The sequence below is a fragment of the Schistocerca cancellata genome, chromosome 3 (assembly GCF_023864275.1).
Source record: "Schistocerca cancellata isolate TAMUIC-IGC-003103 chromosome 3, iqSchCanc2.1, whole genome shotgun sequence".
NCBI classification, from domain to species: Eukaryota; Metazoa; Arthropoda; class Insecta; order Orthoptera; family Acrididae; genus Schistocerca; species Schistocerca cancellata.
Window position 1 is genome coordinate 249606916 of NC_064628.1, and position 20736 is coordinate 249627651.

General features: G+C 43.2%; 1 pseudogene; it reads left to right on the plus strand.

Annotated features, from left to right (window-relative positions):
* Window positions 1-1739: 1739 nt before the first annotated feature.
* On the plus strand, window positions 1740-1858 carry LOC126177620 (5S ribosomal RNA; annotated as a pseudogene).
* Window positions 1859-20736: the final 18878 nt, after the last annotated feature.

The window sequence follows — 20736 nt, forward strand, 5'->3', positions numbered from 1 at the left end:
TTGATAGCATTTGGAGGAAGGTTTTCAAGCTTTCTCTGGTACTCAATAGGTATTTTACTTATCTTATTTTCTCTGTTACACTAATATGTCGTCGACCAAAAATTAGACAAATAAGATGACCTGGCAGCCGAACTAAGGGAGTGCTGCAAAAATAGGTATCAGTGAAAATCAGGCCTTGAGTGAATGAGTGGTTGGGCTTGTATCATCGAAACATATGAAATTATCCTGTGATCTGATGTCTTTACGTTAGAAAACTCTTTTTAGAGCTGGATGTTGCTTCAAAAACTATAATTTGTTTCTTACTATTAGTTGGGAACCTCGGACATGAACTTGTGCCATCGCTAGCAGTGAAACAGACCATTTATATGTTCATCATATTCGTTAATTATGTTGAAGTCGTTTTGTTCAGATTTTCTTCAATCAAAACTTAATGAACATGATTTGCATACAAACGGAACATACACTTTGTGACGGTCCCTGAATTCTATTTTTATGCTCTGAAACTTGCTTAAAATTGATCCTTAGCGTAATTTAAAACCATCTATAAGATAATTTGATTTGAAAGATATTGTGTAATTCTGAGAAAGATATTTTGTAGTTCTTAGTTACTAGCTTGGCGGACACCATAATGACTATGTCACAAGCCACCCTTATAAAAGTATATGTCAGCTATGGTCAGTTACTGGCAGAATAGTGCGAGCTAAGGTTGTGGATTACTTCAGACGTCTCTGTATTTTCGTTTCTCAGTAATGCTGCATTAACGACGCTGATAGCGCCAGTTTGCGAGTGCTTAAGATTTTTCGAGTACTTAAGATACATGTTTTTATTTTTTCTGGACTTTAAAAATTACGTGACGGTGTTTGTTATTCAAACCCTTAAAATTGGCTCAGACATCATGTGAAACTGTAGACCTGCAACCAAGGACATCAGCTGTAATAAGCATATCCACCGGAGTTGTGACTTAGAGAAACTACGGATGGTGGATTGATTATATACCGGAAACTAAGCACAGATTCCAACTCTTCTAGGTACACATCAAGTTTGGGTACTATCGAATAATCTCTTTTAGATATCATATATTTCAAAAACGTAACAAGACGTTACCGATCAAGATGAAATAACATTTAGTTAGTTCGTTACATGTTCCATAAATCATTTGAACGATTATTTTACCGAAATGATCCGAAACGAATCAGTGTGCATGATTAGTGTCAACGTTACTGAACACATTATTACGTACTGATTACATCCAGGTCAATGACTCATTTTTACTTCAAATGTTTTGTATTTTGTATGAGTACAATGTACGTCGGCCATACATAACAATGGGCAAATGCTGTAACGTGAATGTGTGTTAAGAACCCTTTCATTATAACAAAATTTGCGACAGTTAAACACCTTTACTATGTAGCAAACGATTATTCACTGGTCTGCTTCATTGGTTCAATCTACGTTGCTGAATTAGACTGTCCTGGCGTACATACTAATTTTTGCGAATTTCATGGCATCCTTGGAGTGGAGGTTGATGATATCAAATTCTGGAGTTGAAATGCTGTGCTCGGCGGGTCTGATGATGTGACGTCACGGAACCTGCGTCTCAAACAGAGGGCTGAGAGGAATAAGCTGACGCTGAACTTTCGAGTTGGCCAGTCACAAGTGCGCGGCTTACATTTAGCTCCACATGGGGTCTGTATTGGGAATCGACATTAATCAGTTTTAATTATGTAATCTCTGTTAAATCCAACGCCCTTACCGCAATGGTAACACCCGTTCCCGTCAGATCACCGAAGTTAAGTGTTGTCGAGCTTGGTTAGCACTTGGATGGGTGACCGTTTGGGTTTGCCTAGCGCTGTTGGCAAGCGGGATGCATGCAGCCCTTGTGAGGCCAATTGAGGAGCTACGTGATCAAGAAGTAGCGGCTCCGGTCACGGAAACTGACAAAAGTCGGGAGAGCGGTGTGGTGACCACAAGCCCCTCCATATACAGTGATGCCTGTCAGCTGTGAATGACACGACGGTCCGTCGGTACCGTTGAGCCTTCCGAGGCATGTTTGGTCAGAGTTGATCCCGGTTAAGAGAATTCAAATCATTGTGTACTACAGTTATAGGGAATTCATTTTTTCGTAATTTGAGTGTGACGTATTTTTTCATGTCACCACAGTATAATTGCCCTGTGTCAGCGACTCCAAATCGTTGTTTCAGGCGAGACGTTACACCATGGCAATTATCGCCCATAGTTACGAGTGACTTTGTGTCTATTGCGATCAGTACTCTTCAGTATTCTGTGACGAATTACCTAAACGTGTTGAAATTCTTGCCGTGTTTGATGTGTAATAACATACCCTTGCCTACAAACTGCATGTGATAGAAAAGCATCTAGAAGTCAGTTCAGTTATATCCTTCCATGTAAAATACTTGTAAAACTAGGTGATTGAGTCTTCAGCTCACAGGTCACTCACCAAGTTTGTGGTCAGCGTACTTCATCATCTACTGACAACGCACTATTGCGGTTCCCACCATGTCCATTTTTGTTATTGTCAATGTAACATAAACTAGCGATTGAGAGACTCATCATCTCATTTTTTCAAATTTCCAACGTTCCAATGGCCATTATCTCGTAATCTTTCTTTCTTTAACATCACAGTTCTGATACTTGACACTGATTAGCCAAAACCTTGTAACCACTTAACATCACAAATTAAATACGACGTGGTGGCGTTGCAGAGACAGGACACAGTACGGAAAGTATATAAGTATAGCAGACAAAATAGTTCAAATGGCTCTCAGCACTATGGGACTTAACATCTGAGGTCATCAGACCCCTAGAACTTAGAACTACTTAAACCTAACCAACCTAAGGACATCACACACATCCATGCCTGAGGCAGGATTCGAACCTGCGACCTTAGCGGTGGCGCGGTTCCAGACTGAAGCGCCCAACACCGCTTGGCCACACCGGCCGGCTATAGTAGACACAAATGAGGAATCATTCCACTACCGACATGGTCGGCCAATGGGGAAATCTACCGACATAAGCGACTTTTACGAAGGGCACATTGTTTCCAACCAGCGACTGGGAACGAGCATCTTTAAAAAGGCAAAGCTGGTCGCGTGTTCGCGTGCTACCGCCCTGGGCATCTGTGTAAAGTGGTTCAAGGACGGTGAAAACCACGGGAAGGTAACAAGCTGTTGGGCGCCCACGCCTAATCACGGAACGTGGAAGTCAGAGGTTCGTCTGCTTTGTAGAGTAGGGTAGGCGGCAGTCTGTGTTAGATCAACGACAGTGCTAGAGGAGGGAAGATTATTTTTGAGGACACTGGTCAGGGCACACTACTGAACACGAAGCTCCGTAGAAGACGACTCTTACATGTACTCATACTGAGCGAACGAAATTATGATTGCAGTGGGCACGGGATCATTGACAGTGGACCGTGGATCAACATAAATGTGCCACTTAGTAAGATGAACCACGTTTCTTGACACACCTGGTCTATGGCAGGCAGTATCCGGACACATTGTCAACCGGGCGAATGGCTACTCGAAAAGTGCCTAGGCCTATTGGACCCCCGTTATGCTAGGGGCAAATTCACCTGGGTTTCCGTGGGACTTACGGTAATAATCGAAGGCACTATGACAGCTATGGACTGCGTGAACATTTCCTGCAGACTACCTCTGTCCTTTCATGCTCATTATCTTTCCCAGCGGCCTTGGTGTCGTGCATAATGTCAAGAGTTCGTGGCATAAGACTAGAATCGTGCTATAATGGTTTGAGGAAGATGATAGTGAAATTCATGCCTTGATCACCAATTCCACCTGGTCTGACTCAGATCGAATATGTAGGACGCTGTTGTGCGCCAGCTCTGCGCTCACGAACCACTGGCCCGTAATTTACAGGAATTGTGTGACCTGTGTATAGACATCTGGTGCAGCTTAGCACCGGAAACCTACCAAAGGCTTGTCGATTCCTTGCGACGCAGAATCGTCAAAAAATGGTTCAAATGGCTCTGAGCACTATGGGACTTAACTTCTAAGGTCATCAGTCCCCTATAACTTAGAACTACTTAAACCTAAGTAACCTAAGGACATCACACACATCCATGCCGAGGCAGGATTCGAACCTGAGACCGTAGCAGTAGCGTGGTTCTAGACTGTAGCGCCTAGAACCGCTCGGCCACCCCGGCCGGCGCAGAAACGTCACTGTATTGCGTTTCAAAGGCGGACCAACACACTACTGAGCTAGCGATTGTAATGTGTTGGCTCGTCAGTGTATTACGGCAGGTATGGGCAACCTTTGCTGTCCCGCGGGCCTGATCGCATACCTGCTTAAGCCCGCTGGCCGTTTGGTCGCAAAACGCGTCAGGAGCGCTTCTAGTGCGTGAAGTCAAAGCTGTAGCGTCCGTAACGTTAATTTTTAAGGGGTAACGCATTGATATGAGTGGCACCACTTTCACAACACGTCATACCAACGAATTATGCCTCAAAAAACGCGGTTTTGAGAGTAAATTCATTTTTTGTTCAGCCCTTACTCAGATGTTTACATTTGCTTATGCCTCATGAACATTGTTTCTTTACTTATGGCGTTTTAAAATAGCTGCCTTCAAAATTTCCGTTGCTAAGTTCTGCAACGGCGTTGGTAAAGAAAGAATGACCGCAACACGGAAATACAGTAAATGTAACCATCTGAATATGGGATGCCAGGCATTTTGAAATATAGCCCAGGGAAGATAAATGCCTATAGAAGCAACTGGTTGCAGCTTACTCATCATAAATTACCTCCAATTTCCACAGGTGCAGTGTTCTATTACGCCCACAACGGACAAGAATGATGTACTAGTGTCATCACGAGAAATAAAATAAAAAAATACAGTAATGAGATAGGCAATCTCAGCTGACAAGCCATTAGAAGTAATTCTGCGATTTGTGGCCACAGGCACGTCATTAGAGCGTTTGAAATTTAGTGTATTACCATTCACGAACACTGTAAGCGAGTGATTTTTAAATCTTTGTTGAATAAAAATCTTTCGGCGACTAATCATATAGGAGTGATGATGCTGTCATTTACCGTCTTGTAAAGTCATCAGATGATCAAAACGACTTGCAAAATGATTTAGATAAGATATCGGTATGGTGGTGAAAAGTGGCAATTGACCCTGAATAAAGAAAAGCGTGAATTTATTCACATGAGTAATAAAAGAAATCAGCTAAATTTTGATCACGTGATAAGTCACACAAATCTGAAGGCTGTAAATTCAACTAAATACTTAGGGATTACAGTTACAAATGACCTAAATTGGAACGATGACATAGATAATATTGTGGGTAGAGCAATCCAAAGACTGCGATTCATTGGCAGAACACTTAGAAGGTGCAACAGGTCTACCAAAGAGGCTGCTTACACTAAGTTTGTCCGCCTTATTCTGGAGTATTGCTATGCGGTGTGGGATCTGCATCAGGTGGGTCTGACGGATGACATAGAAAAAGTACAAAGAAGGGCAGCTCGTTTTGTATTATCGCGAAATAGGGGAGATAGTGTCACAGACATGTTAGGTGAATTGGAGTGGCAATTTTCGTTGGGACGGGATCTTCTCATGAAAGTTCAATCACCAGTTTTCTCCTCCGATTGCGAAAACATTCTGTTGGCACCCACCTACATAGGGAGAAATGATCATCCCGATAAAATAAGAGAAATCAGGGCTCGCACAGAAAAATTTAAGTACTCGTTTTTCCCGCGTGCCGTTTGAGAATGGAACGGTAGAGAGACAGCATGAAGGTGGTTCATTTCCAGGCACTTTATTGTGAATAGCAGAGTATTCACGTAGATGTAGATTCTTTCTTTCTTTCTTTCCTTTGCGTGCGCCTTTGTCCCGCAGATACGCAGGGTCGGCATGGTTAATCGGATGTGGCAATGTTAGTTGAAGGCGTGGCCAGATGCCCTTCCTGCCGCCACTCCGTATTCCCCGGGAAGGAATTAGTGTACCCCAACTGTCTGCGACCAGAGTAATCCGTGGAATAGTGCGAAAGCGTTCAGATGTCTGCGAGCCGTGTAACTGAGGCGGGACGTGGGGACCAGCCCGGTATTCACCTAGGGGGATGTGGAAAACCACCTAAAAACCACATCCAGGCTGGCCGGCACACCGGCCCTCGTCGTTAATCCGCCGGGCGGATTCGATCCAGGGCCGGCGCGCCTACCCGAGTCCAGGAAGCAGCGCGTGAGCGCTATCGGCTAACCTGGCGGGTTATTCACATAGATGTAGATGTAGAATACGTTGTTTCTGCATCACTAAAAAAGTTAAGCCATCTTTGTTAATTTTAAAAACCTTAAAAGTCTACATCTGTTAAACATAACACACGTCGGCTGTATTACACGGAATGTACATTTGAAAAATACGAACTTTCGCTGATCTCTGTAATGAGCTGCAAACCCAAGGCGAGCCGAAAATGCGTCTCGGGCAGAGAACAACAGGCGCATCTCACTCTGTCTCTTACGAATCCCTTCCGCGGGCTGGATTGATACCAGTCGCGGGCCGGTTGCCCATCCGTGTATTACAGCACTGGGTGACAGCGGTTACAGGTATAGATGCAGGTGAATCTGTTGAGCAACTTTTGGGTGGCACACAACCCTTCCACTTGTCATTATAATAGTGGTGTTATCAGAGAACAAGGAGAGAAGGAAGGCGCCCAACGTCCAATGGTTCCTGCGTGGCTCAGAAGGTCGCGCCGACCGGAAGGTGTCTGTTTGCTGGCGCCAGTGCTGCACAGAGACGGCCGGCTGATTTCTCTGCTGGCGGAGAAAGTAGCGGGAGGAGAAAGGTCGCGGGGAGCCTCGGAGCGGTAGCCGAGCCGCACCGTAGCCCAGCCCAGCATCCGACGCTCAGCGCTGCGACCTTGCGACGCGTCACGCCCCATTTACTCTCGGAACATTGCCCGACAACAAGTCTTTCCAAGTACAGACGGGTTGAGATTAAGAGTTTACAGACCCTGGAATATATTGTCGTTTAATTTTAATATATATTTGTATAAGCTGTAAAAACATGCTTACAGGACGTCCTGTTTCTTTCTTCGAAATTTCTCTACAGTTTTCTTTCAAAGAAGGTGCTATTAAAAGACTGGTTGCACTGTTTTATGGTAGTTGCGCGTTTCCCTTCAAACTGTGAATCGACTGGTATCTAAATCTTCATGTAGACTCACACTCTGCAAACCACTGTGAAGTGTGAGACCTGAATTTATGCCGGCATATACGATTTTTAAATAACTCAAGGTACGCACACCACACACTGCAAACACTAGCGCCATCACACTCTGCAAGGATAACCGACATCAGAAGTTAACGATAATGAAAATTGCTAAACACGGGAGAGTTGGTATTAACTCTGTCCAGACAGCAGTATTCCGCGCAGGATTTAAGCGAAAACCTTCATCTCTGTTTACACGGTTACTTGCTAATTTAATTTCAACTGAGTCCGTAATATCACTGTCTCAATAACCGGACGTGCATGCAAGAACCTCGGTGTTGTTATATTCAATACGATGATGTGTGCCAAGGCAATGTTCTGCAACAGCCAATTTGCTCGGCTATTGCCTACAATAGCACACGTCGCTATACACGGTACACCGAACCTCCACAGTCCTAATAGTTTGACAAATATTTCACATACCACAACTCTACGGAATACAGTGGACGCCAACCTTACACAATCCAATATCATTCTTAACGAACCTGAAAGTACCCTAATCATAGACGGAGGTCAGAAAACACATTTCACATCTCCGGAAAATACGACCATCTTATTGAAAATGCTGCCGGGTTAAGGCAGAAAGGCAGTAGACTTTGGTGCCAACTCGGTATTATCATCACTCATCCTGTACACGGTTGGTCGGTAGCGCAACGCACGTCCGATCCGTCTTTCATTATACCCATTCCGACGAAAAGGTGACTCAAGATAGGTTAATTCAGCTGAAATACTCTCGGGGTCTGAAATGACGTGGCCCCGTGAACCAATGTGCGAAATAACCCTTCACGCTGAGAGGGATGGTGACCGCTGTCAGCCTGTAGGTAGAAGTCAGTGTGAGTATGTTTCCTGTAAGCAGCATGTTCCGACGAACCATCAGCCTTCCTCCTTACCAACACGTCAAGGAAGGGAAGGCAGCCATCCTTTTCCACTTCCATCGTGAAACGAATATTCGGATGTATTGAATTCAAGTGTTCTAAAATGTCGTTCAGATTTTCACTGCCATGAGACCAAACAACAAAAGTATCATTATTTTAACACATACAGTAACCATTCACACTGTTATATACTTTTATTTAAGGTAATACGCTTTTCGGGCTTTCATCCATCTGCAATTAGTCTTCAGTCAATACATAGTTACAATATCGTCACAATCCGGATGCTTCAGATTCGTTGCAAAGATTAACTATTTTGTTTACTAGCTAACAAACATCATTATTTTGAACCGGGAAGCTGCAGCATCCAGTTTTGTAGGTAAAGAAAACTGCAGAGGGCAGCTGCAACATCCAGTTTGCTGTCGATGTTGTAGCTGTGTGCTAATTGAAGACTCAAATCTGTATTTCGCTAACTGAAGTTGGTTGAAAGCCCGAAACTCGTATTAGCTTAAATAACAGTCGGTAACAAATTCGTAGGTTGCTGTATATATTCAGGTAATATCATCCACAGCCATGGAGCTCAACAGCCAGCAAAGTGGATAATTACTGTTAACAAAAGTATCGTCTACATTTGTGAAGAAACACGCAGGTTTCACGGTTTTTGCTAAAATTCTACATGGAATCCCACTCTCTCCCTTTGCCAAGAAACAGAGGGACAGAGTTAATGTTACCTCGACCGTTGATTAGTAACTTTCACTATCGATATCTCCTGGCGTTGGTCATCTTTGGTTGGTGTGGTAGAACTAGTGTTTACAGCGTAGGTGTGTGCGTGTGTTTTATCTTTCCGGAATTGTTCTGAATACCGTGCTTTAAAATTTCCTTGCACAGCGCTTTCCTGCTACAGCTTTCCCTTGAAAATTACATAGTGGTCTCCTTTCGAAATATCGGCAGTTGTCGACGATGCCATCCGGATGCATTCCCGTATGTTATTTGAGCACTGTGAAATGCATGGAAAAGTGTGCTCCTCCTATCGTAGTACTTTTTATGGCTTTTTCCCGTTCTATTCACGTTTGGAGCGCGGTATGCGTGATTCCTTAAATGCATCTGTGCTCGTCTTCGCGGACATTCGGGAGCTTTACTTACGATGTTGTGTATTCGTAGATTCCTCACTTACTGCTGATTCTTGAAACTTTTTATAGTAGTTTTCGGGATACTTGTCACCAATTTCTTGGGGTCTGCTAGTTAATGTCTTTTAGTTTACAGTGAAACCTGTATCTGACACTTCCTGGCTCATTGAAACTATGTGCCTCATCAGGAATCGAACCTGCGACCTTTATCTTTCGTGGACAAGTACTCTCTCCATAGAACCATCCAAGCACAACTCGTGACTCGGCCTCACGGCTGCACTTCCGCTAGTACTTCATCTCCTTCCTTCGAAACTTCAGAGATGTTCTTCTGCGATACTGGCACTCCTGAAAGAAAGGATATTGCGCAGACAGGGATTAGCCGGGTTGGGGCTAATATATGAGAATGCTGATATTGATTAGGCAGATACTCATAAATTTATGAACTGTCATCCTTTCTAAGAAAACTTATTCTCCTACCTTTCTTGACATATCTTGTAAGACCTGCAGTGATTGATACTGTCAAATCTTATGTTCATCTATGCCTTTGTATATGTTAAGTAAGTCGAGAAGTTCAAGTTTGTTGGTTACTAGGTGGTCGAAGATGTTGCACTTACAAATCATTTCTCTGTCTAATCGAAGAAATTTCAGAACAACCTCTCAAGAACCCCTGTCTTCGTCAACATTTTCAACGGCATGAGCCCATCATACTATAGCTGGCAAGTTGAAATCTCCAGCTATTAAATCAGCGCTGTCAGGAAACTTATTCCCGATATTCTGCAAATGCTCTGCCATTAAAACTTCCAACGCAGGTGGCCTATAAAAGCATCCGATTACGTCGTTTGACTCATCTTTTATGCTTAACATAATATCAACAGATTGTTTTACATTAAGAATCTGTAGAAATCTCACTAAATGGCACAGAGTTCTTTACGGTAATATATCCGTCCATCCTTCCGATATACAGGGTTATCAAAAAGTCAGTATAAATTTGAAAACTGAATAAATCACGGCATAATGTAGATAGAGAGGTACAAATTGACTCACATGCTTGGAATGACATGGGGTTTTATTAGAACCAAAAAAATACAAAAGATCAAAAAATGTCGTACACATGGTGCTTCATCTGATCAGAATAGCAAGAATTAGCATAACAAAGTAAAACAAAGCAAAGATGATGTTCTTTACGGGAAACGCTCAATATGTCCACCATCATTCCTCAACAATAGCTGTAGTCGAGGAATGATGTTGTGAACAGCACTGTAAAGCATGTCCAGAGTTATGGTGAGACATTGGCGTCGGATGTTGTCTTTCAGCATCCCTAGAGATGTCGGTCGATCACGATACACTTGCGACTTCAGGTAACCCCAAAGCCAATAATCGCACGGACTGAGGTCTGGGGACCTTGGAGGCCAAGCACGACGAAAGTGGTAGCTGAGCACACGATCATCACCAAACGACGCGCGCAAGAGATCTTTCACGCGTCTAGCAATATGGAGTGTTTCTAATAAAACCCCATGTCATTCCAAGCATGTGTGTCAATTTTTGCCTCTCTATTTACATTATTCCGTGGTTTATTAAGTTTTCAATTTATACTGACTTTTTGATCACCCGGTACATTCAATCTAAATTTAGTATATCACCGCTATTAACGTCCGACTGCAGCTTATTTTCTGTTCGTAATACTATGTGAGTATTACCTTTAATAAGCAATTCTGGGACCTTAGCATGGATGCTTCTGCATATTAGTAATATCGCATTAATTTTTCATTTCCGATCTACAAGGACGAAAGTTCTCCCTTTAAACTAAAAAGTAGGGGAAGAAACATATTGATGCCACATGTACTCTGTTACCAGGCTAGCAGCTTCCTTTATTCATCCGGTACCGGAGGCTGAGAAATATGTTTCCAGGATAATTGCAGAATCATCTTACTACTAATCTTTGATTTATATGTTCGACTCGACTTCAGACAAATCAAGAAGATTGATTCTGGAAACGATGCTGCAAATAGTGAGTCCTCTTAGCATTCCGCTTGCGATGCTACCTGTCTTTGCCAATACAGCCAGCCGTCTAAAGGAACCGAAGATGGTCTCAGAATCCAGACGGTAAATAGAGTTCATGCCATTATTTGCAGCTCTTTACATCCAGTGCGTTGATCTACTGTTTGCGGAGTCTCCTCCACGTCTCGGACGAGTTCTGCTTACAAGTATACTGAGTACACAGCGACCTTTTCTCCCTACTTAATTGCTATTAGCCCGAGGGCTCCATTACTCGCCTGAAGTTGCAGCTTACAACCACCAACATACCCAACCTCTGCACTTGCCAGGGTTTGGCAGAAAAATCCTTAGGTTAGTTAGGTTTAAGTAGTTCTAAGTTCTAGGGGACTGATGACCTAAGATGTTAAGTCCCATAGTGCTTAGAGCCATTTGAACCATTTTTTGAACCTAGAACAAAAAAACAATAATAGTTCAGAAAACAGATAACTATACAGTGACTGTTCGCGTACACTGTTCAAAATTTTTGTCAGAAGCATATAATAAAACTACTGCTAGACTAAACGGTATATATGAACTAAGTACTACTGGTGCTCTTCAGAATGCAAGTTGTAAGCAACTTTATTGGTGCACTGACAGATTTAATTACACTGAGTTACGTGTACAATAAAATCATGCACGTTACCTAATAATGGATATATTAGGACGAAATCAGACGTAAAAGTGTATATAATCCCGTCTGTTGATTACATAACTTGGAATGATGAACATATCTCCGTAGGAGGCGCTAAGTTGGGCAGTATGTTCCAACGACTTTCCTCTGCATTGGACAAAATTATCTTTAATTACCTTTTCTTCATTATTGCTTGCTCTTACGTCTGTCTTGAGTAGTTACTAGCGGGAAAATTGACAGAGCTGCAAAGTGCGGCAACTTAATCGACTGGTTCTTATGCGCCAAACTTCCCTCCAGCTGAAACCTCCTGGCAGATTAAAACTGTGTGCCGGACCGAGACTCGAACTCGGGGCCTTTGCCTACCGCGGGCATGTATTCTACCAACTGAGCTACCCAAGGACGACTCACGCCCCGTCCTCACAGCTTTACTTCTGCCAGTTCTAGTCTCGGTCCGGCACACAGTTTTAATCTGCCAGGAAGTTTCATACCAGCGCACTCTCCGCTGCAGAGTGAAAATCTCATTCCCTCCAGCTATTCATTTAGACAGCAGTGACTATAGCACATTGCTGTGACTCAGCCACCTCTTCTGGAAGGATAGCCTATCATTCTTCGATACTACTAAAGGGTTAGTTCCTCAGTGCGCAGTTCAATGGAATTTTATAACAAGAGTACAATTTACAGTTCGCTAGAGAGCTGGTTTCTATTTTAGGTGACAACTGTTGGAGTATCAAAAATTATTAATCGACTGAAATAGTCTGAGAGTAGTTTGTAATCTGTGCCCCCTTTCATTTGTCCCTGATCAACCAAGCTCATACTGACTGCTAATTTTAGACCTTTATTTATTTATACCCTTTCTCCTTAGTGTATGCGCACTCGCGCACGCGTTTGTGTGTGTGTGTGTGTGTGTGTGTGTGTGTGTGTGTGTCTGTGTGTGAGAGAGGAGAAAGAGAGAGAGAGATTTTACTAATTTCTAATGGTGCCTCTAGTCGGTTAATGATTTGCCAGCGATACTGACGCACTAAGTGTAAACTAGTGATCCAGTCGCCGTTAACCTCAAACTCAAATCACTATAGTAATAATCATTTTTCATTTCTGATATACGTTTTCCATGCGAGAAACCTTTTGTTGTCGTACGTGACTTCATTTGGTGCGTTCCCTGCGCTCCTGAAACTTAACATGTGGTCGAAATCATCGGAACGAGTGCGATGGTGCAGTGCACTCACATCTGTGTGGTCGGTAGTTCGTATCCGTCCAGCCACCCAGACTGGACTTGGTGGACAGAAACATTATAACATCAGAAAAACTTCGATTAACTAATAAATACACTGCAGTATTTAGCCAGTCATATGACTGTTTTGGAAGCAATTCCTAGGTTTCTTTCTTATTAATGTTGGACTAATGTGTTGTACTTGTAAACCTTACCGTCCTTTACAGTAGACACTCGTTTTTGTTTATTTATGAGGTGAAAACGCAGATAGATGGACCAATTCATGAATACTATATTGCTGGATTAATGTAGCTATGATAGGCAGGAAACTCTCTCGTTAAACTGATCAAACAACAATGCAACAACTCGAGCCTGGACATGACGGCGCAAAAGGATAGACATACATAAAAAAGACAATACACAAATTTAGACGTCATTGGTGTAACGAAAACAATAATTATCGCCTTCCTTGTGACTGCCTAGAGATAAATAAAACAAAGGAACGAATTTGTGAGTTTAATGTCCCTTCAGCTATGTCGTCAGAGACACAGGCTTCGATACCTGTTACATTACATTCTCGACAACTATAGTCTGTTCTAATGCAGCCTCCTTTCGACATCTACAGGGTGTTTCAAAAATGTCCGGTATATTTGAAACGGCAATAAAAACTAAACGAGCAGCGATAGAAATACAGCGTTTGTTGCAATATGCTTGGGACAACAGTACATTTTCAGGCAGACAAACTTTCGAAATTACAGTAGTTACAATTTTCAACAACAGATGGCGCTGCGGTCTGGGAAACTCTATAGTACGATATTTTCCACATATCCACCATGCGTAGCAATAATATGGCGTAGTCTCTGAATGAAATTACCCAAAACCTTTGACAACGTGTCTGGCGGAATGGCTTCACATGCAGATGAGATGTACTGCTTCAGCTGTTCAATTGTTTCTGGATTCTGGCGGTACCCCTGGTCTTTCAAGTGTCCCCACAGAAAGAAGTCACAGGGGTTCATGTCTGGATAATAGGGAGGCCAATCCACGCCGCCTCCTGTATGTTTCGGATAGCCCAAAGCAATCACACGATCATCGAAATATTCATTCAGGAAATTAAAGACGTCGGCCGTGCGATGTGGCCGGGCACCATCTTGCATAAACCACGAGGTGTTCGCAGTGTCGTCTAAGGCAGTTTGTACCGCCACAAATTCACGAAGAATGTCCAGATAGCGTGATGCAGTAATCGTTTCGGATCTGAAAAATGGGCCAATGATTCCTTTGGAAGAAATGGCGGCCCAGACCAGTACTTTTTGAGGATGCAGGGACGATGGGACTGCAACATGGGGCTTTTCGGTTCCCCATATGCGCCAGTTCTGTTTATTGACGAAGCCGTCCAGGTAAAAATAAGCTTCGTCAGTAAACCAAATGCTGCCCACATGCATATCGCCGTCATCAATCCTGTGCACTATATCGTTAGCGAATGTCTCTCGTGCAGCAATGGTAGCGGCGCTGAGGGGTTGCCGCATTTGAATTTTGTATGGATAGAGGTGTAAACTCTGGCGCATGAAACGATACGTGGACGTTGGCGTCATTTGGACCGCAGCTGCAACACGGCGAACGGAAACCCGAGGCCGCTGTTGGATCACCTGCTGCACTAGCTGCGCGTTGCCCTCTGTGGTTGCCGTACGCGGTCGCCCTACCTTTCCAGCACGTTCATCCGTCACGTTCCCAGTCCGTTGAAATTTTTCAAACAGATCCTTTATTGTATCGCTTTTCGGTCCTTTGGTTACATTAAACCTCCGTTGAAAACTTCGTCTTGTTGCAACAACACTGTGTTCTAGGCGGTGGAATTCCAACACCAGAAAAATCCTCTGTTCTAAGGAATAAACCATGTTGTCTACAGCACACTTGCACGTTGTGAACAGCACACGCTTACAGCAGAAAGACGACGTACAGAATGGCGCACCCACAGACTGCGTTGTCTTCTATATCTTTCACATCACTTGCAGCGCCATCTGTTGTTGAAAATTGTAACTACTGTAATTTCGAAAGTTTGTCCGCCTGAAAATGTACTGTTGTCCCAAGCATATTGCAACAAACGGTGTATTTCCATCGCTGCTCGTTTAGTTTTTATTGCCGTTTCAAATATACTGGTCATTTTTGAAACACCCTGTAGGTCGTTAACTGATATTGACAAAAATTGGTAAATGACTGTCATTTGCACCATAAAATTTTCACTGCGTTATTGATGGATACAATATTGTTTGCAATATGGGATCATAATGTAGCATAATGCACTACACACAATAGTGGTTCAATCGTGGTGCCGTATTATTGCGAGTTACGGTGACGGAAGGTATCACTGAAACTGGCAACGGTTACGCCCCCCTCCATTCCATCGAATTAATTTCATACTTTGGGAAACTTCATGCCAATTTCCAGGAGCTGTGAGGAGGGGTCGTGAGTCGTGCCCTCGTCTCCTACCTTCTTGGTCCGGAACACAGTTTTAATCTGCCAGGAAGTTTCATACCAGCACACAATCCGCTGCAGAGTGAAAATCTCATTCTGGAAACATCCCCCAGGCTGTGGCTAAGCCATGTCTCCCCATGTCTCCGCAATGTCCTTTCTTCCAGGAGTGCTAGTTCTGCAAGGTTTGCAGAAGAGCTTTTGTCAAGTTTGGAAGGTAGGAGACGAGGTACTGGCAGAATTAAAGCTGTGAGAACGGGGCGTGAGTCGTGCTTGGGTAGCTCAGTGGTAGAGCACTTGCCCGCGAAAGGCAAAGGTCCCGAGTTCGAGTCTCGGTCTGGCACACAGTTTTAATCTGCCAGGAAGTTTCAAGGTTATAGTTTTTCGCCACTTTTTTCGCCCCTACTGTTCCATCTGCGCATCGAGGAAACAATGTCAGAAACAAAAGACAGATTCAGTAATGGGATTAAGATTGACGATGGAAGGTTATCAATGATAATGACTTCACTGATGACATTACTGCCGGCCGGGGTGGCCGAGCGGTTCCAGGCGCTACAGTCTGGAACCGCGCGACCGCTACGGTCGCAGGTTCGAATCCTGCTTCGGGCATGGATATGTGTGATGTCCTTAGGTTAGTTAGGTTTAAGTAGTTCTAAGTTCTAGGGGACTGATGACCTCAGAAGTTAAGTCCCATAGTGCTCAGAGCCATTTGAACCACTTTTGATGACATTACTGTTTTCGAGAAAAAATGGGAACAATTGAAGGATCTTTTGAATTGAATGAACAGTATAATTACAACAGAATAATTAGAACAGAATATGGACTGAGAGTAAGCCGCAGAAAGATGGAAGTAATGAAAAGTAGCAGAAACGAGATTAGTAATAAAACTGACATCAAAACTGGCGACCACGATGTGAACTAACAATAAGTGAAAAGAAATAACTCACGACGGGCGAAAAGAGGATGACATAAGAAAGCAGACTAGCACAGGCAAAGAGGAATGTTCTGAATGTAATAACTCTACTAGTATCAAAGATTAGCCTTAATTTGAGGGAAATATTTATGAGAATGGACTTTTGGAGCACAGCAGTGTATGGAACTAACTAATGGAATTTAGGAAAACCGGAAAGGAAGACAACCGAAACATTTACGATGTTGTGCTGTAAAAGGGTGCTGAAATTTAGGTGGGCTTATTAGACATGAAGTGAGGACGTTCTGAAGAGATCGGCGTGGAGGGAAACGTGGGGGAAACATCTAAAAGCAGAAGAGACGGGATGATAGGACACTTGTTAAGAAATTAAGGAATAACTTCGATGGTACCTGAGGGAGCTATAGAGGGAAGTATAAGGTAGGACAGAGACTGGAACATTCCCAACAAACAATTGAAAACGTCGGGTACAATTGCGTCCCTGAGATGAAGGCGTTGACACAGGAGAGGAATTTGTCGTGGGCCACATCAAATCAGCTGGAAGACTGATGAGACATAAAAAAAAAGAATGGAGTACGTCTGCTGCAGGAGTTATGGGATACGCTATTTAACCATAAAGCTCCAGTCGACAGCCTATAGTTTTTATATTAAGTTGGTGCATCAGATCGTAGCGTTTTTGCGTAAGTTTAATAAACACAGTAGATACACATAACAGAGACTTTAATCATCATTGTTCTCTTTCAGTGTTTAAGACAGTGTACCAACGCTGGGATAACATTCCGATTCCACGACTGTAGAAATTACGTGGTTTTGAGGCGAAGAACACGTCGAGCCATGTTCGGAGCACATTTTCAAACGGAAAGGAAGTTGTTTGAAGGTTTTTCGATAAATATCGGAATAGGTGAAAATCTGAAGACGTACGATCAGGAATAAGGTAAGTGCGGAATAGCTTGTCAATCTAGCATACTTCGGGTGGGCGTTATCATCGAATAGCATCACTTCAGGCAGCCTTTCTGCTCGTAGTTCTTGGAGTGTGTCGCGCGGGATTAGCCGACAGGTCTGAGGCGCTGCAATCGTTGACTGTGCGGCTGGTCCCGGCGGAGGTTCGAGTCCTCGCTCGGGCATGGGTGTGTGTGTTTGTCCACAGGATAATTTAGGTTAAGTAGTGTGTAAGCTTAGGGATTGATGACCTTGGCAGTTAAGTCCCATAAGATTTCACACACACATTTTCTTGGAGTGTGTCTGCAAGACGACTCAGTTTTTGACAACAAATGTCAGCAGCGATGGTTACACTTCGGGGAAGCAATTCGTATAGTATACTGCACCATCTCTTTTCCACCGGATACCTAAAATTATCTTTTGTGGATGCACGCAGGTCATTGTACGGGGAGCTGCCGCTTTGTTTGGGCTCAATCATTGCTTTTTTTCCCTTATGATATCATAAAGACACCATTCCTCGTCCACAGCAGCGACGCAGGATGGGAATGGTCGGTATTGTTCGCGAGCGAATTGATGAGCAAGCGGAGATGCACATTTTTTTGCTAATTTTTGTCATTTTGGCTTAGAGCATGTGGAAACCGTACGCCTGACTTTTTAACCTTCTCAGATAGATGCAAATGTCGCACGATGGTGGAATGATCACAGTTCATCACATTTGCTAGTATACTGACGTGGATCATTGTGTATTAATGAGTTTAAACGATCTTCATCAAACCCCGAAAGCGTTCCTAAACGTGAAGCGTCACTAATGCCAATACGATTCTCCTTGAAACAAGAAAACAATTTTCTTGCCGTGATTTGCCCAACAGCATTATCCCCTTACACAGCACAAATGTTTCTGGCTGTCTCCGCTACTGTCCCCCCTCTACGGTACTCAACCAGAAGAATACGTCCGAAATGTTCCGATTTCCCCAATTGATACTCAATTTTCTAGCGTCCCAAGCCCCACTCTTATCTCCAAATAACAAAATGAGAATGTGTAACACTCAAATAGCAACAATGAACTACAAATAAAAAATGAGAATCTATAAATAAACCGACATAAACCGGAATCAGATGGCAGTTATAAGGGGCATGAAAGGGAAGCAGCGGTTGAGAAGGAAGTGAGACAGTGTTGTAGCCTCTCCCCGAAGTTATTCAATCTGTATATTGAGCAAGCAGTAAAGGAAACAAAAGAAAAATTTGGAGTAGGTATTAAAATCCGTGGAGAAGAAATAAAAACTTTGAGGTTCGCCGATGGCATTGTAATTCTGTCAGAGACAGCAAAGGACTTGGAAGAGCAGTTGAACGGAATGGACAGTGTCTTGAAAGGAGGATATAAGATGAACATAAACAAAAGCAAAACGAAGATAATGGAATGTAGTCGAATTAAGTCGGGTGATGGTGGGGGAATTAGATTAGGAAATGAGACACTTAAAGTTGTAAAGGAGTTCTGCTATTTGGGGAGCAAAATAACTGATGATGGTCGAAGTAGAGAGGATATAAATGTAGACTGGCAATGGCAAGGAAAGCGTTTGTGAATAAGAGAAATATGTTAACATCGAGTATAGATTTAAGTGTCAGGAAGTCGTTTCTGAAAGTATTTGTATGGAGTGTAGCCATGTATAACTAATGAGAAGGTATTGAATAGAATTGGTGAGAAGAGGAGTTTGTGGCACAACTTGACAAAAAGAAGGGACCGGTTGGTAGGACATGTTCTGAGGCATCAAGGGATCACAAATTTAGCATTGGAGGGCAGCGTGTAGGGTAAAAATCGTAGAGGGAGATCAAGAGATGAATACACTAAACAGATTCAGAAGGATGTAGGTTACAGTAAGTACTGGGAGATGAAGAAGCTTGCACAGGATAGAGTAGCATGAAGAGCTGCATCAAAGCAGTCTCAGGACTGAAGACCACAACAACAACAACAAACCGGAAACCAACATTCAAAACAGAAAAGCTAGGAACTTGTGCGCCAACATAATACATTGCTAAAACGCAGAGAGAGAGAGAGAGAGAGAGAGAGAGAGAGAGAGAGAGAGAGAGAGAGACAGAGTGTTATTAAAAAACAGAGAAAAGGTTGGAGTGCGAGAGAGAAAGGGACAACAAGGTATAGAACAGGGGAAAACATTACGGCCACATGGTGCTCGTAGTAGAAAAATGAGAGTGCTAAATGAAACGACTGTTCTAACGTGCTGTACATCAAAAAACGCTGCGGGCTGTGTGTGCTTTTGCTGCAGTGCTCCCAGCTGCTGAGAGCGGCTTCTGCTGTGCAGCATGACCAGCACGCCGAGGAGAAAAGCCGGGCTGACTCAGCTAAGTCGGGCTGCCCACCGCGATACTCCTTTCACTGAGCCGGCAAGTGGGAGCAGAACTGGACCTCACGTACCTGCCGCGCCAGGGATGGGAGACCCCTCTTTGGGAAATACCGGCAAATAACTGAAGAAATAACTTCAAACCAGAAGCAGTGTTCAGTTTCCCAACAAATTACTATCAAAAACTATCAGGTGAGCTGACGTCATCCGGTCAGTTATACAGGAGCTCACTCTCTGCCCTATTTGTCTAGTCGTAACGAATCACACTCCCTTTACACAATTCCCTACTGCTGTTGATATTGATTTCTTCGATGGCAAGCCTTTACTAGTTTGAGATACTGATATAGATGTAAGTAAGAATCTCTCGAAAGTATACCTCTGGGGACAGAGTGCTATGAAGCACGGAAAATGCTTGGAAGAAGAAACTGGAAGTATTTGATACGTTGTGCTAGAGAACTGTGACGGACATGTTTAGCTTTTGTTGTCTTTTCATCTTCATTGTGTATGATATTATGCTGATAAGTATTACTTTTGGTGCGCCTGATTAGAACTAATAAAACGAATGTCTAATGTATCATATGAAAGTCATGGTCAGTTGTCTGATAATCATACATATTTGTGCTGATACTATTTTTTATACCGAATGTAATGGGTATATGTGCAGATCGCACTATTTGTGACTGAGGAAGGCGTAGTGAACTACATTGCATCAGTATTTACATCATTTTCAGACTGATAATGTAGCTATTACAAGCTTCATGTTTGTAGATTGTGTAGTACGTCCAAGTATATGTGATAGTAGCAAGCCATTAATGCTTACCTTCCCCTAGGCATCAGGTCAGGTGTTGAAGTGTGGATGCGTGTAGGTGATGATACTTGGTTTGTGGGACGCTCAACTGCGCGGTCATCAGTGCCCGTACAAAGCCCCAGTTCTTACACAGTCCAATTTT